Genomic DNA, 11703 nt, shown 5'->3' on the forward strand with positions numbered 1-11703 from the left:
TTATTAGCTCGGTGGGCCATAAGCATAAATAAATGCATTTAGAAATAAGGGGATAATACCCGTGTTTCTAGTGCTACTTCCTATGTTTTATGATGAAACGTTATATTAAAATACCCTGTTAGTGTCTATTTAATGAGATCCTCCCACAGAGCGCAAGAACCTGGGAAGGGAGACGGGTTCCGTGTCTCCTGTTCCCATGTTGTAAATAAACAGACAATTCATGTTTAGGGCGTACACTTTCAGACCCTACAGGAAAAGAAAACCATTTAACTGATTATACAAATAACATTACACTCAATTCTAACTTGACAAACGACTTTGCGTTTCCCAGAAGGAAAACGTGTAATAATCTCTTTCATTTATCAGCATTGTTACCAAAACGGTCAACATAAAAACATTGACTATAACCCCCAAGCCCGGAGTCGCCCTCGACCTTGAAATTGAACTGGAAGTCACTCTGGGAAGTGATCAGTAAGTACATGTTCCATAATGGGATGGGATCAGTAAGTATATGTTCCAAACTGGGATGGGATCAGTAAATACATGTTCCAAAATGGGATGGGATCAGTAAGTATATGTTCCAAACTGGGATGGGATCAGTAAGTACATGTTCCAAACTGGGATGGGATCAGTAAATACATGTTCCAAACTGGGATGGGATCAGTATGTACATGTTCTAAACTGGGATGGGATCAGTAAATACATGTTCCAAACTGGGATGGGATCAGTAAGTACATGTTCCAAACTGGGATGGGATCAGTAAGTACATGTTACAAACTGGGATGGGATCAGAAAGGGCATGCTCCAAACTGGGATGGGATCAGTAAGGGCATGTTCCAAACTGGGATAGGATCAGTAAATACATGTTCCAAACTGGGATGGGATCAGTAAGTACATGTTCCAAACTGGGATGGGATTGGTAAGTACATGTTCCAAACTGGGATGGGATCAGTAAATACATGTTCCAAACTGGGATGGGATCAGTAAGGACATGCTCCAAACTGGGATGGGATCAGTAAGGGCATGTTCCAAACTGGGATGGGATCAGTAAATACATGTTCCAAACTGGGATGGGATCAGTAAGTACATGTTCCAAATTGGGATGGGATCAGTAAGTACATGTTACAAACTGGGATGGGATCAGTAAGGGCATGCTCCAAACTGGGATGGGATCAGTAAGGGCATGCTCCAAACTGAGATGGGACCAGTAAGGGCATGCTCCAAACTTGGATGATTTTTGATCTTTTTCTAAATGTTTCTGGATTATAAATCATTGTTCTGTAGCGAAACAGCTTTTCAGAAACACAGCGTAACAAGCTCACCATGTCACTCATAAATATATATATTTGTGTCAATATATTCCAAGGTGTTCAAACACACACAAATTGGTCATAAATCCCTTCTCAGAAGTACATCTTTTATCTGATGTAATATACATAAAAAATGGGATTTATAGATGTACTACGCATGTTCTAGTCATAGCTGCCCACTGTGTGCTAGGAATCAACCGCAGACTATAGAAAAGACCCATTATATGAATGCTGACCCCACTACAAAACCTCTGTGAACTTTACCCTTTATCTGTGAAGAATTGACTATGTACTATACTTCCTTCTTCATTGTGTAAGAAATGTATATTAACAAATCTCCACCGGCCATGGTTGGATGATAAGAGGTTAACAGATTTACCCTTTAGTCCATAGTCAATTCTCCCCAGATCATTCAGCCTGATAAAGCTGAAATAGGTTATTCTATAGGTCTAAAAAGGAATACCCCACAAATGACTGTACCCTATTGCTCCTACATGGGACCATGTTCAGGGAGATGCAGTGCCCAATTTCATTTGGTTTAGGTAGTTGGATTTGGATATCACTGTATGGCAGGATTTGAAAGAAAATACAATATATTAGGTAATCCACGGTCAGAGCTGCTAAACCTTTGCAGCATTTCAGTGCTATTGTGACCACGTGTGAAGTCTCAAAGGGGCAGCAAGGCAATTAGGGGTAATGATGTCATGTATTTATTATCATTATACATCCGCCATTTGTATTTTCACCTAGAGTTCCAGATATTAAGGTAATAGTGAAAGTCCAAGCAGCGATCAAAGTGGGAATAAAAAATGGCTGCGTTATTCTGATCATGGAGAAGCCGGACGACATTGCCGTTACAATTACGACATCGGGTCTGTAAGTACTTTTCTCACCAAACACTCACCTACCAAACCATTCATGTCCAAGTTTTAGGCAGAGATGAACTGAATAGTCGGACACTAAACAGGAAAGACAGGGACAATGAAACCAACGGGAACGATGCTGCCGACTGACACAAATTAAGGCACACATGGTGAACAAATAAAAATACACAAGATTATATCCCTAAAGGGAGACTGTATTTTGAACAGATCCCACAGAAGATTTGCTTTTGTAACAGATTGCCGCCCCCTCCCCAATCTCAGATAGGGTCTCCCAGGTTACATAGGTCTGTGTGGTGCGTACCTGCTGGCAACAGGGGGCCCTGAGTCTCCTGCGTTGGCATGGGGAAGAACAGAACAGGCTTCTGGGGTGTGCACTGAGATGTACTCACGGTGACAGCGCCTCCATCTCCTGCAGGCCCCAGACATATGGGGTGGAATCCCTACAGTAGAACTCCCCTCCCAGGGATGAGAGATTCCAGTCTCACACAGCCGTGTCTTTTAAATCAGGAACACTTTATTCCCACTGCACACTATACACAGGGACAGCAGTTCAGGCGTACCCCTACAGGATGACTCTGGCCATTCACTCCCAGTCAGGGCCCTAGATGCAGGCCTGGCTCTTCCACTACCGCCTGGCGAGGTAGTGGGAACAGTCTACCAGCCTCTCCCAGAGGGAGGGCCTCAAGCCTGCCAGGTCCCTGACAGCTCGGTTGGGTAAGATTCAGCTCCTCTCAGGGTAGGAGCAACACTACGAATAACAGGAAATGCTTCTCCCTAAGTCAGAGCTGCAGGACAGCCCCCTGTCCCTTATTGGACACAGACTGAACTGCATGCCTTCTCTGACTCAGAGAGCTGCAAATGCAGGGAAAACCCATGATTAGTCCTGGCAAACTTGCCCATACCAGGGTTTGCTGCGCAGGAGGAGGACAGAAAATAGCCAAAAACCTATCAGGGCTACACTTTCTTATATAGCCCACATCTCATCTATTAATGATGAATGTGAGCAACTGAAAGGTGGCAGGATATTTATCTGTAAAAACTATTAATAAGTAACACGTTCTTCCCATGACACTTAGCTCCTCTTATAGATTAAACATTTCAATTTTGGAAGGGCTTGTAGTACTCCGTGGAACAAGCATTCCTTGGTATGTATAATATATGTATATTTCCTTCTGTTAGTGGAGTTCTTGACCCGTTATCTGGCGCGCTGACGACACTACTCAACGGCGTCTTCCAAAAAATGGTAAGTTTTAATTCCAAGAACTTGCAAGCACCTAGTAATTACATCTTCCCAGACACGTGTATATGTGCAGGGGCTGCCGCACCACAAGAGTGCCTGTTCAGTGGGGCATTTCCTGTTTCATTCAGACTTTAGATTTCTTGTCACGCGCTAAAATCAATTCCGTGTAATGATTGTAACATTTTTTTTTATAATAGCAAGCGCCTGTGCGTGTGTATTGTTGTAACATGATTGCACAAAGACACCACACACACAGGAATATAACAGCACCTTCTCCTATGTGGTGACATATCTGGAGTACAGAAGGGCGATTTTATTTTTTGCGAATCGGACATTTCCTTTGCGTTTTTTGTATTTTTTTTTTAACTGGTGATCCATCCGCGGATCCTGCAATCCTTCGGGTTGGATTTCTAAAATCCGCCAGCGGATTGCGGAATCCCGCAGATGGATCTTGGCAATCCGCCAGCGTGTTGTATCCGAATGGCGGTTTTGGGTTCGGATTGTGAATGGCAAACTCGGGGGGAAACAGATTCACCTAAATCTAGTCTGGACATACAATTCTCCGCTGTGAATGGTGTTTTATTAAACGTTCCTGTTACCAGCCCGGGCGCGCGTCATTATAATGGAACATGTGCCATGGCGTTTGTTTTTCTGTTGCAGATTTACGGCATCATGCAGCAGGTGGTCACCGTCGCCAACGTGAATTTGGCAGCAATTCTAGGTACAAATCATTGCTTATAGACGAATGCTTAAGGACTAACGTGACGTGTTTAAGTGGTTACATCTGTGTGACTGCCACGTCATAACCGGACACCAAGACGTATTTTTTACATGTTAAAGTTAGTTTGTAAAAACGGAGGGGCTTGGGGTCGGTGCGGTGTCTTTTGTTCTTATGATATTCCTGTGTCCGGCAAACTCTGCAGAGGCGCCAGGATAATGACAGACAGAAAGAAGGGGATGAGGAGAGACAGCAAGGAGAGGATTAAGACAGACAGCAAAAAGGGGCAGAGGAGAGGGAGAAGGAGAGAAAGCAAGGAGAGGAGACAGAGATACAGCAGGAGATGGAAAGAGATAGGAAGGTGTGGAGAGGAGATTAGACTGCATGGAGGGGAGGAGATGGAGGGATGACAAATAGGGAATTTAGAGGGGTATTCTCTTTTTCGGAAGGATCGAACAAATAGAAGGGGAGGTGGAGTATGTCTAAGTGTTAAACCAGATCTAAAACCTATTATAAGGGATGATGTCTATGAAGGGAATGATGAAAATGTAGAGACCTTGTGGATAGAAATTAGCAGTGGAGGTAAAAGTATAAAGAACATGTTTATTTAGCCACATTGGGTTTGACTTAATTCTTTTATACTTATTACCCAAGGGTATACACTGATAAGTGTGTTTTTCTAACAATGTTTTAAAGACTGCCCATTTATCTTCTACATTTTTCCCTGCAAAAGCATCATCCCATTGTATTACTACTAGATTAGACCTCAGTTTATTAAAATCTGCCTTTCTAAAGTTTAAAGTCTTTGTTGAACCCAAGTAATCTGTTTTTTGATAATTTATTTCAAATGAGACCATGTTATGATCACTGTTACCCAAATGTTCCAGGACTTGAATATTTGTCATTACTTCTACATTGTTTGATATGACCAAATCCAGAACTGGATCTTTAAGCACCCCCAAAAACCTGTTTCCTTTTGTTGTAACGCTAATCTCATTGCCCCAGTCTATGTCTGGATAATTAAAATCCCCCATTATGCAAACATGACCCAGTTTTGATGCCTTCTCCATTTGCAAATGTATTTTAGCTTCCTCAATCTCACAGATATTTGAGGGTTTATAGCATATTCCCACAAACATTTTCTTTATACTTTTACCTCCACTGCTAATTTCTATCCACAAGGTCTCTACATTTTCATCATTCCCTTCATAGACATCATCCCTTATAATAGGTTTTAGATCTGGTTTAACATATAGACATACTCCACCTCCCCTTCTATTTGTTCGATGCTTCCGAAAAAGAGAATACCCCTCTAAATTCCCTATTTGTCATCCCTCCATCTCCTCCCCTCCATGCAGTCTAATCTCCTCTCCACACCTTCCTATCTCTTTCCATCTCCTGCTGTATCTCTGTCTCCTCTCCTTGCTTTCTCTCCTTCTCCCTCTCCTCTGCCCCTTTTTGCTGTCTGTCTTCATCCTCTCCTTGCTGTCTCTCCTCATCCCCTTCTTGCTGTCTGTCTTCTCATCTCCTTGCTGTCTCTCCCCCTCCCCTCCTTGCTGTCTGTCTCCTCCTCTCCTTGCTGTCTCTCCTCCTCTCCTCGCTGTCTTTCCTCCCCTCCTTGCTGTCTGTCTCCTCCTCTCCTTGCTGTCTCTTCTCCTCTCCTTGCTGTCTCTCCTCTCCTCTCCTTGCTGTCTCTCCTCCCCTCCTTGCTGTCTTTCCTCCCCTCCTTCCTCCCCTCCTCGAGGAGGCATTCTGGTTGCTGCAGACATCCTTAGCTTATTGTTACATTGTTGCTTAGCAACCCTGTAACAACTGAACCTTTGTATGGAAACACACCTAAGGCCAAGTCCCTGCTAGCGCTGAGAGGGCGGCGCTTGCGTCGGGGATTTACATATATAAATATATGTAAGTCCCCGCTCACGCGGTGCGCGCAGCGCTCGTGCACACATGCTCACCTGCGATCGGCGCTTAGGTAAACAAAAAACCTATACTTACCCGCGCGCTTAACTACCCGCAATGCCCCCCCCCCATCCCCCGCGTACAAGCAGGACACCCGGCACTCATGCTTGGAGCGCTCTCCAAACATGAGCGTGCTCAGCGCTAGCGGGACTTAGCCTAAGCTATATATATAACACACACACATAGATACTCCTCAAAGTCTAAATCTTTTCTGAACCTAAACTGAACCAGGACACAAACCCCAAAAAAGCTGGAGAACACACGCATGGCCGCACCGCACACGTCACCCCTCGCCCACACGGACATCTTCATCCATGCTCTCACACCCGTCGCTCAATCTGTTCAGTTGCACCGCTTCTTAACTTGTCGACTCTCTCTTACTTTACAGTGAATCTCCCTATCGGTGAAAATGGCCTGATCAGTTACTCTTTCCTGTCGGTGGACCTGACTGAAGATCCTTCTTTTTAGAGGTTCTGGTATCTAGGGTGCAGCCCCTAGTCAATAAGAACACGGAGCAAATTCTCTTCCAGATTTAATCAGAGACAAGTTCAGAGCACAGCATCACAGCGTCAAATTATACAGGCATCTTTAGCACAGGTTATGGATGGAGAATTATTCAATTATAGGCAGTTGTAAATCCTAACATGAGTCTGATAATTCTAACAACTCTAATAATTCTGAAGTTTCCTCCCACAAGTCCACATCTTTATACCCTATTATCGGATTTCCGTAAAGACAAAAATGGACTTGTTTTTCCCAAACTTGTTACTTTTCCAGGTGTTCCGCATCAAATTATATCATACATTCCTACTGTGTCTCATCCTCATTCTTTTTTAACACGTCTAACCTTTCTTGATACCTGACCTAATTGGCAATATCCTGTTTTTCCAATTAACCTTATTTTTGTGATATGCTTGAACTTCATCCCAGAATTTTATCTCTTAATGGTCATACATTTTGGCACGATATATTGGAAAGTTGAGAGGCCCTCTTGATTATATTTTCAGGAATATTTTTCCTTTCCTTTTTAACTTCATATGTACCAGATAGTTATAAAGAGACAATATGGCGTCTCTCTGGTTTTAGATATACATGTAAGAATAGTGTGCAAAAGATCTTTATATTTCAGAATATGTGAAGAGATCTCATACTATATCTCTTTATGAGTTTCAGGTTTGGCTTTCTTTTGTCTAGTTAATATCACACCATTCTTCAGTCCCCCCTTTAGTTCATAAACGAACCTGCATTAATGAACTACCCTTTTGTTCCTCTGAATACAAGAGATCTCCGAGTCTCATGGGCGTCCGCTATGAGGCTTCGAGTAGATCCCACCAAACCTTTCAACTTACAGTACAAATACAGAAGTATGACAAACATTAAAATCATAGATAAAAAGAGTACGATTATAGGGTGCAACATAAAATGTAGTACACCTGCACCTATTCCCTTGTTTGGTCCTTTCTGTAGTACAGATGTCCACCAGGAAATGTCCTGTGACTCATATTCCTTTCGTATGTGTAACAATTCCTTAGTATTGTGGTCTAGGACTACCTTGGCTTGTCCTAACTCTTTGTAACCTCTGTCAATTACTTCTTTCAGATTGTCGGCTTCAATCAACCATTGGTACATTTCTTTCCCAAAACCAAGATGTTCCACCCAACCTTTTGGTCTATAGTATTCAAGATTATGTGTGCTATTTTGTATTATTGGGGCTCTAATAATACCACAACGTCCTTTCATCAGGATGGTTGTGTTCAGAGTACACCACAAACCTTTCTCAACCCACTTTATTACTGAACAATCATGTGTGTGGATTTCTTGTGGTCCATACATCTCCTGATTCCAACAGAATTTTCCTGCCCCTAAATACCAAACAGGAGTTAAGGGAGAGTTAGTAACCCTAACTGTGCATTTGTCTTTCTGCCAACATTCTGTATTCATACTCTATCACCATCAATAACCATTATTGTCCATGCAGATTCGTCAGTGGAGTTTAAATACGGTGGGTCACAGTAACGTATGGTGTACCAAAAAAGACCTCCGTCAATGTATTCACATCTTTCTCTGTCGTCTAGACCTAGTCCTGCAATGCGTTCACACATAAAAATACATATTATTGTGTAACATAGTGTTTGTGTTATGGTGTGAGATGTGGCACCATATTGAGTGTTATATAATTTGTTTTGTGGCAGTGGTTTGCCTGTTGTGTCAATCGGTATAGTCTTTTTCGTTCCCGATTGGAATTCTTCATTCACACTTCTTGGTTGTGTTGTCATCACTGGTGTTGGTTCCGGTTCAGTTGTCATCTCTGGTTCCGGTTCAGGAATTAGTCTCTGTACTTCATGGAATGGAAAGGGTGGGGTCCCGAAGAGCCGTTGGTACCATGGCTGCGGTGGTACTTGTGGGGTACCTACATCAGATCGTCTGGGGTCATCTGGTACCATATGGTGAGGGTATCCAAAGAACTTTCGGTACATCCCCTCCGGATCCATATCCTGAAAAACAACAAGTACAGCATCACTCCTTATCAGTGGCAACCTGAAGTGGCAGAAGCCTGCCTTTGTACAATTTGCATTGATCAATGTGTACCCACATAGTGGTACCTTTATGAGGTTTACAACCTTTGCTGTGTCTCTGAGACACTTTTTCCACATGTATCACTGTGGAGCCCAATTTATCAAGAATTTTGTATGGGCCTTCCCAATTTGCCTCCCAGGGGCCTGGCTTACGAAATGTCTTTATCATAACCATCCCCCCTTTGATAAATTTGTCAGCACCGTTGGCGGTAGTAGCAACTGGTTTTGCCATATTGCAAGCTGCAAATTGAGACAAACTTTGAAGTTGTGTCTGTAAATCTTTCAACCATTCTGATCGTGCAGCCGCTGCGATCATTGGTCCAGATAAAGTTGGTTCATTAGAGAACCACACTGGCATTTTGCTTCCTGTCATAAGTTCAAATGGTGACACTTGTGTTGCCTGGGATGGTGTTGCCCTAATGCTTAATAATACTGCGGGGATGTGTAGGGCCCAATCTTTACCTTGGTCTAAAAGGCATTTGCGTATGCGTGTCTTGAGTGTACGGTTCATACGCTCTACTATTCCTGCAGATTGTGCATGGTAGGGTATGTGGAATCTCTGTTGTATTCCCAGTAAACCACATAGGGCCTTTGTGATGTTTCCTACAAAATGTGGGCCGTTATCACATTCCATTACCTTTGGAAAACCCCAATGACTGAAAATATGAGTCCACAGGGCCTTGGCTGTTGTTAGAGCAGTGCAATTACGCACAGGAATAACCTCAGGCCATTTAGTGAATACATCTACAACCACCAACCCATAGGCATACCCACCCATAGCTTTTGGAAGTGGGCCTATAAAATCAATTTGGATGTTTTCCCATGGTCCACCTACGATAGATACTCTCTGTACCTGGGGCTTTTGACCCTTAGGTCTCGGATGTGTTTGGGCACAGATAAGACATTCGGCACAGACATTTTTACATGTCTGCACTAGTGTGGCACTCCAAAACTTATCTTGCATTACTTTAGTTAACAAATCTGTGCCAATGTGGCCCATTGTGTCATGATTGTACTTGACTAATAAAGGCTTTAAATGTGCAGGCAAAATGGGTAGTAAGCAACCAGTCTTAATTTGTTTACACAAAATTCCTTCCTGATCAGATAATGAAGTGTCAGTGGACATTGTGTTTCTCAAATGTTTGATGTTGGGGTCTTTTGCCTGTTCTCCTTCAAATGCAACTGACTCAATAAAAACTGTGGTAGGCCCTTACTCACAGAGCTAATATCCTGTATTCTCACTATAGGATATAAAATTTCCCCATATTTGGCGGCATCCTTGGCTGCAATGTCCACCTCAAAGTTTCCCATAATTATAGGATCCTCTGAAATTCCATGATGAGCTTTTACTTTTAACACTGCTACTCTGTCTGGTGCATCAAGGCCTTCCTGGTACAGTTTCTCTAGTATGGCTGCATGTTGTAAGCCTTTACCTGATGCATCAACTAAACCTCGTTTACACCACAGAGGTAAATGTTCTGTTAATGCTCGCACTACATATGAGCTATCACTGTAAATGTTTATCTTTCCTTCCACATTCTCAATAACCCATTTAACAGCTTCAAGCTCAGCATGCTGTGCGGAGTATGAAGGTGGCAGCTGGAATTTAATCATTTTCTTTCCCTCAGGGTCGTTCACCGCAAACCCTGTCCAAAACTGCCCATCCTCCCAGTAACGAGCTCCATCTACAAATACAGCAGGAGCCGTCTCATCCTTTTCCTTAGAAAAGGGAGAGGCTTTTTCCCGCTGGACTTGAGTGTGACAATCGTGTAATGTACCCTCGTACTGCATAAGCTGAGGTAGAATGTATTTTCAATAGCATGTGTTTTTGTTCTAGAGGGCTGGACCCTCCAGATACACTTATTGCTGCGGCAGAGTTTATTCGAGCATTTGCCCGTTCTCTGCCGCAGCAGTAACCTGGTGCGTGCCGGAGGGTGCCGGGCGCGCGCCGAAGCAGCGGAAGAGCGCCCTCCGATCGGGGCGCTCTCCCTACCGCTGCCGGGTCCGCCGGGTCCCCCGGAACCCCCTGCCGCCGTCCCGCGATCGCGGGACACCAGGGCTCCCTCGGGGAGCCCTGGACGCGCGTGCAGGGGGCGCTGACACCCGATGACGCGTGACCGCGCATCGGTGACGCGCGGCACGCCGAGGGAGTGGGGCTAGCAAGCCGGGGCATCCCCCGGCTTGCGGAACTAGCCCCACTCGAATAAAACGTGTCGGTACTGTATTAGGATAATCAATAAGCCTTCTCTCTGCATGACTTCTGAACCCAAGATAGTAGCATGCATTGCCTCCGTTTTCCACATTGCAACACAGATAACATAATCTTTTAAATAAACCACTACAGTACCTCCGGGCACAAAACAGCCGGGGTAGCTTTGCCATTGCAGCTCACCAAGACCGCTTCTTCAGCAGCCTCGGGGATCCTCAAAGGCAAACCTGTTGTAGAAACGGATGCCCCACTATCAATGAGTGTTTCAACCTTTATCCCCTCTATCACTCCTAGGAGATGTGGTCTCCCGTCACCAGCTAAGGATATATTTGCAACAATTGACAGAGTGACAGGGGGGGCACACCCCTATGCTGAACTCATGGGGCTGCCCTTCTCCGTGTTTCCCTTTCCCTGCTCCCCAGTCCCTATTATTGCTTCTAGCATTTTCTGTGCTTGGTGATAGGGACTTGTGTTTAGCATGGGGTTGTGTTGGTCTTTATATTGTGGTACTGCTGCGGGGGGTGAATACTGTTGTTGCATAGGGGGCATGGGTGGTGCTGTGGGCTGTGGGGGTCCCCTATGCTGTGGGTAAAGCCCATTCTCATTACCCTCTGATCCCCCTTTGTACCCTTCTTGTGCCTGGTCATACATCAAAGATCTACAATCCCTTCTCATGTGTCCTGGCTTACCACAATAATAACATACAAAAGGAGCATTTTGTCCCTGTCCTCCCCGCCCCCTCTCCATACCTCTTCCTCTACCACGTCTGGCGTTTGGATTGTATGTGGGATTAGGGTAGGTCGGGTT

The 11703-nt window shown here is 44.2% G+C and overlaps 1 long non-coding RNA gene across 1 annotated transcript; it reads right to left on the reverse strand.

The window, feature by feature from the left end:
* Positions 1-6614: 6614 nt before the first annotated feature.
* Positions 6615-10922, reverse strand: LOC142483502 (uncharacterized). The gene is made up of 3 exons (XR_012797361.1): positions 10908-10922; positions 8150-10546; positions 6615-7396 (listed from the first exon to the last, which is right to left on the reverse strand). It is a non-coding gene; the product is annotated as an uncharacterized LOC142483502 (long non-coding RNA).
* Positions 10923-11703: the final 781 nt, after the last annotated feature.

Source organism: Ascaphus truei, unplaced genomic scaffold, assembly GCF_040206685.1.
Source record: "Ascaphus truei isolate aAscTru1 unplaced genomic scaffold, aAscTru1.hap1 HAP1_SCAFFOLD_329, whole genome shotgun sequence".
Taxonomy (NCBI): Eukaryota; Metazoa; Chordata; class Amphibia; order Anura; family Ascaphidae; genus Ascaphus; species Ascaphus truei.